We start from the raw sequence: 6,095 nt of genomic DNA on the forward strand, positions 1-6,095 counted from the left end.
GGCATAAATACAGACCAGTTCATCTAGTGGTAAAGCCCGCAGCTCAAGATAGTGTTTGGGCCATTAGGCTTCTTTCTCCTTCACCTGATAAGTTACCAAGTCCTTTTGTCCCACCATAAAGCTTTCTTTCATCCACTTTGTTTCAGACACTTTTTCAGCTGTCGGATACTGCTACCATCACCACAGTGGATGACGGAGACAGGTATGGCAAGACTGGCGTGCAGAGTGGGGCTGGTTCGCACAAATCTCTTGTAGCAGGTGTGATCAGAGCGTTGGCACCCAGTTGTTTGGTATCTCCCATTTAACCTTATAAACCCACTGCTCTCATCTGTAGTCCAGAAGAACAATATGTTGCTGGTGGCCTACTTCTCCCACTGGATGACAAAAGGGACAGTTAATGTTTTCACTTCTCCTGCATACGTGCACAGATACTCGTGACTTTGGAGGAACGGATGTGCAACAGTCTGAGTAGACAAGATGAACTCATGACCTTAGTAACTCTGGCCCAGGTTCTACTATGCTGGGTAATATACCACAACTAAGTCCACAGCAGTCTATATAAGTAATGGTTTCAAAATACAGCTTTAAGTTAAAAAAAAAAAAAAAATCTCTATTTCTAATCCAGCCATAAGATACATTTAGACATCCCTCTCCACAACGCAACTTCAAAACTGGAATCACAAGAGCTTACCTGAGTTCATGAACAAAACTAGCACTAGCGTGTGACACAAATATGAAGGCTTGCCAGTAGCCTGTGGAGTACAGAAGTAGGATCATGCAGACTGATTTGGGTGCTGCCCCGGGTTTTGGTCACAGCGGTCCTAGGGTCAAGATGTTGCCAACCTGAGCACTAATATCAGAATGACCTCTCTCAGACAAACATAAGCCTTCTAGGACTTGTACAGAAAAGTGATGGTGGTGGGGCTAGTTAGTTGCTTTGCAATGCAGATTCTTTGAAATTGTCATAGTAGTTTGGTAAGCTGTGAAGAAAGATTAAGGGTTTTTCAGTGGAGCAACTTCTCATGCTTACACATGAGAAAACCAAAACACGTCATGGCACAGTTTTGGTGCCTCTCTGTGGGGCAGGCTTTCTTGCTATCCTACATATTTTAGTATGTACCAAGCTCTTTACTTGCCCAAACCAGAATTTAACTGTGTGCGATAGAGGATGTAGTAGATGAACCTAGCTTGTAAAGACAGAAATTATCTGGAGATACTTCCTGCGTAGCACACATTTTAAACTCTCCAGTAGGGGCTGAACACTGCAAGACTATGAAGATGCTTCATAATGCAAATCAAGGTTATTACGATGGCCTTGAAACCAGTCAATGAACACAGGCCCAAGACTCATATTAAATATGGGGCAGGAAGAGAGAGAAACTAGCACCATTTCATAGGTTTGAAAGCGCAGGACTGCACAGAAACTAAAAGCAATATCTGCAGTGCTACTACAACCAATCACAGGTATTAACTAGCTCATAGTACCCTTGTATGGTAGGGATGGGCTACTATCCCCACGTGCAGAGGGGAGAACAGAGACCCAGGAAACAAGGGATACGTTTCCAGAGAAGTGAATGGCACCTGAGGCCTCCAAATCTATTTGTAGTTTTGAGGTATGTTCCTCCCCCACAACGTATTTTGCCCAAGGTCAAAAAGGGCTTTTAAACAGAGGCTGCAGAAGCTCCAGTCCTAAACCTCCACCAGACCACCTTGCAGAATATCGGCAGAAATCCTACTGTGCTTACTGCAAACCACTGAAAGCCCAAATCTGCCAAACAACTATGGCTCTTCAAGAGGCTAGAACTTGCCTGAAGTTAGCAGAGTGAAACCCATATGAGGTATTAATATTCCCTCCCCTCACTGCAAAGCCATTTGAGGTATTTCAGCATTGTGACATTTTCAAATTACCAAATTGGAACACTTTACATGTTCGTAAAATGCATTGTGCCGACCATGTTTTAACAAAGATCATTTATCACCTCTGGAAAGTTGCTGAGTAAATCCTTTTGACTTTGTGCTATCCCATTCATCCTTGTTTCAAATAATGTAATTCTAGCATTGTATTGATATTCTTTTAGATTTTTTCCCCCTTCTTTTCCATTTAAAAACTGGTTTCTAAATACATTTGATGCAACTAAGTTTTATATTTGTCTCCTTATGGAAGTATGCAGAAGATGTGCTCAGCTATATTGATCTCTGAGGAAATGTGGATGAGGTAGATAATGTGAAACCTTTTTGTCATTACTAACAGTTATATAGGTTCTGGAAACTTTCTGTATTTGGCTGACTAGATAAGTGGATGCACTCACATTTATTTGATTGCAAAAGTATGGGGAGTAAACTGTGTCTCCCCAGTTTCTGTATGGAATTGATCTTTTGTGTATTAACGCTTTTCTATTACAGCAAAGGAATTGGTGATTACGAGAGCAGAAGCACCCCCTTCTTTCTGCTGGAGTCTTTGGAGACCTGTCTTAAAGAAAAGGGAAGGGACCCAAACAAGTTAAGAGAGGGGACGATAGAAGGGCATAAAGAAAAGCGCTGAGCATTTCCACCCCTAACCTTCAGAAACTGAAGGAGAAAGAAATTACTGTTCTTGACTTTATTAGCTCCTTGCATCTCTCTCACCTCTGTGACAGACCTGCCCTTACTCTCCCTGGTCTGGGGTAGCTGCAGGTGGCAGGTACTTGGTAGGTTCTGGCTTGGTTGCAGGAGCAAAGGCCGATACTCAGTGTTACTCTGCTAGCTGGGACACCAGGTAGAAGGTTATTAATATTTACATGCAAGTCTCATGACTTGTTGTATAGGAGTTTGTCTAAAAGGTGAATGAGTAAAAACTGAATGAGATCCTTTCTACTGGGAAACTATCACTTAATTGACTTTTTCCCCCCCTCCATTCTAATTCCTCTCTAATGGGTCAACATACCTCAATGCACCCCCTTTCTCTGAGTTTCCAGACTTCATTCTACATCTGCTTGGCTGCAAACACCAAGACGTATACAAACCTCTGTAAACAAGTCCAGGCCATGAAATCTTAATTTTGGATCCAGATTATACTTTCTTTGGTGACAAAGAGATCTTTCAGTCCTCTTGCATCGCTTACTCCTTCCCCATATAGGGTACTGCCTTCTTGTCTGAACTGATTCAACTCTTGCTTTGTGGAAACAATGAATAATCAAGTTAAAAGTTTGTTTGTTTGTTTTTGAAGCGTATCTTCTTCTTGATGTGGTTTACAGTGTGACCACCCCCTCGCCCCCCCCCAGACAAAAGTACTTTTTGGCAAGAGGGAAAGCAGCTAGGAACAGGGATCGTTTAATCTGCCATTGCTGTTATAATGCAGATGGTTCATAATATAGGGTTAGGTGCTGGTACCTAGAGCACATAGGTGAATAGCAGAAAAACCCTGGTGTTGCTTTCCTAATCTGATGGCTTTCAGGACCAGGACTAAGCAGGATCAGATGGTCAGAAACAGGCTTCCCATAGAGAGCAGGCAAAAGTAAAATCACCTACAAGCCGTCCACAGCCCTGGACAGGCAGGTTTTAGAGCTGAGACCCATCGTTACTGGGCACAGCCCTCCTTCACAACTCTCATGATATGGACCTGACATGCTGGCTCTTGGCTTGATGCCTTTTCAGCCAGAATCTCCCTTCCTTCTCCCTTGCACCCCCATATGCATTTTTTACAACTACTCTTTTTTTTCTGAGCCCTACGAGCTAACAAGCTGGCATGAGATACTTTATCATGAGGTCTATTTGCACTTAAAAAAAAAAAGTTTGTTTTTACGTCAGCTTGCCCTGTTTATTAAAATACAAATCCATTAGGTTCACATCCATATGGTCAATCTCCTTTCTAAGTTGGTTCCTGACCCGCAATACAATTCCTGATAATGATGGTGATTGGCATAAAGCTTGTCTAATCACAATAAATCCTGCACAGACTAAGGGCTCTGTCCTGCCCTTGGTGACCCTCTTACGCATTTCAGCTTTTCATATAAGTTTAGGCTAGTACTTTTTTAATCCAGTCTTATTCAAAACTAAACAAATCTCTGCCATGATTGTTAAAATTGGCAGATAGAAACAGACACAATCTCAGGCAAAATTAAAAGTGAACAACTTGTGCAAATAGGCAAAATGATGCATGGCAGACAAGAGACACAGCTCAGAAAACCTGGAATGGAGCCATTGGCTTTAATTAGCTATACCAATTTATGTTGTCCAAGAATCTGGCCTGTTTCTTTAAAAAAATATGTTTTGGATGTGTTAGAAAAATTGGGTGTATAAATTACAGCTGCCCCTATGACACTTTAACTTGAACGACCAGTACTTATTCAGTCAACTACAATAGGTCTCACTGTCCTTGGCAGGATTACAGGAGTAATATTTTTTTAACATGGATGAGCAGCTCTTGAACAATTTCTCCAATGTATTAAGCATGAACAGGCTTTTCTTCAACATCAGGTGTGCATGTCTTCTCCTCACATTTATTTTTCTCCACCACACATATTTATTGTGGCCATTACAGGGGGAGAAACTTCTCTTATAAATGTTTATCTTCTCCTCCAGCCCTTTTATGGGAATAGCACAAGCTGATGGAGGGATCTTGTTTCATATGTCTGTCTTCTTTTATTTATTTATATAATCAGAGAAGACATTCGCTATTGTTACAGTATATTGCTATGGCTTCATTGCTTGCAGAAGAACTTGTGAATAAAGATAAAGTCTTTAACAGAATATCTATCATAACCTGACTTTATCTTGTACTTTCTTACTGAAGTCTCATTTGTTTAAAGGAAGTTTATAAAATGCAAAAAATTGCAAGGTTAGCAAAAAAAATAATTGTTGACTTATTCTGCCTTTATAAAAAGTTTTGGGGGCCTTGAAATATCCTTTACTGACAGCTGGACATGAAGGACTTAAAATTGATGAAATAAGAATTTAAATATCTTCTACATAAGAATGATCGATAGAACAACATGACTGGTAGATAGCACATATTATCTCCAACACTGTATCTTCATTTTCAGAAAGAGAATTGCTACCAGTTAGAGCTAAAAAAGAATATACAAAAGCTTTAATAGTAAGGTTTTAATCCTTTCATGAAGTATCAATCCATTGTCAAAGCAGAGGGTGCTTTTGTTTTTATTCCTCCTTCTTCCCCCCCCTTAACCTGCTTTTTCTTAAGTGTTTATTAATTTAGTGGAATATATTCTCTCATATCCATATCATTTCCTTAGGCAATGTAGTGGTTGCTTTTACAGAAAAGCTGTATTAAGAATTTTGGGTATTGGTAGTTGGCAATCTAACTCTGAAGATGCAAATGAGGAGGTCCCCGTATAGCATCCAAGTCTACCAAAGATTTACAGAAAACAGGACAAGCATGTGCAGACTCAAGTGGAAATACAATTCTTTATACCACACACATCCTGAATAAAATTACATGGTTTTAATGGTATTTTTTATTGTCTCTCTCATAGAAAAAGGTACTCTGAGCTTAATCCTGCTGTTTTTCTAAAGTTCAGAAATAATGTCCAGCAATATAAGACATAAGGAAAGACTTTGCACATCTATCTGAAGTAGTATATTGAAAGAAAACACCTTCATTTTCTTGGCCAAATTCTCATTTTAATTATTTGAGACTCCAAACTTCCTTTTCCTTTAAGTGATATTCCTTAAAGTATGTCTTCTCAGCTCAAGTGTCAGATCAATTAATTTTTTCTCTCTTTGTTTGCTCTAGAGGAGACTTCTTTTATTACAAGAAAAGAAAAAAAATGTACATATGTGATAGTAACTTTAATTATTGAAGGTTTTTGACACCACCGATGAAAACGCTTCCCACAAAGTCAGCTTTGAGCGTAGCCAGTGACAGTGCTGTGAAGGTCAGTGTTCAGATTAACATGCTCACTGTAAAACATATGGCAGATTTTTGTACTAATAGAAGTAGTAATGTAGGAACTGATTGAAAGAGTGAAAAACTTATATCCAGAGTAATTAGAAGCCTCTGATACTAAGCAAGGTTCCTTGGGAAGTAGAAACTTAAAATTTACATCCTTGCCTGTTTCATCTAATCTAAGGTGACTTTGAGTCCAAGAAACATTTTT

The sequence above is a fragment of the Grus americana genome, chromosome 3 (assembly GCF_028858705.1).
Source record: "Grus americana isolate bGruAme1 chromosome 3, bGruAme1.mat, whole genome shotgun sequence".
NCBI lineage: Eukaryota > Metazoa > Chordata > Aves > Gruiformes > Gruidae > Grus > Grus americana.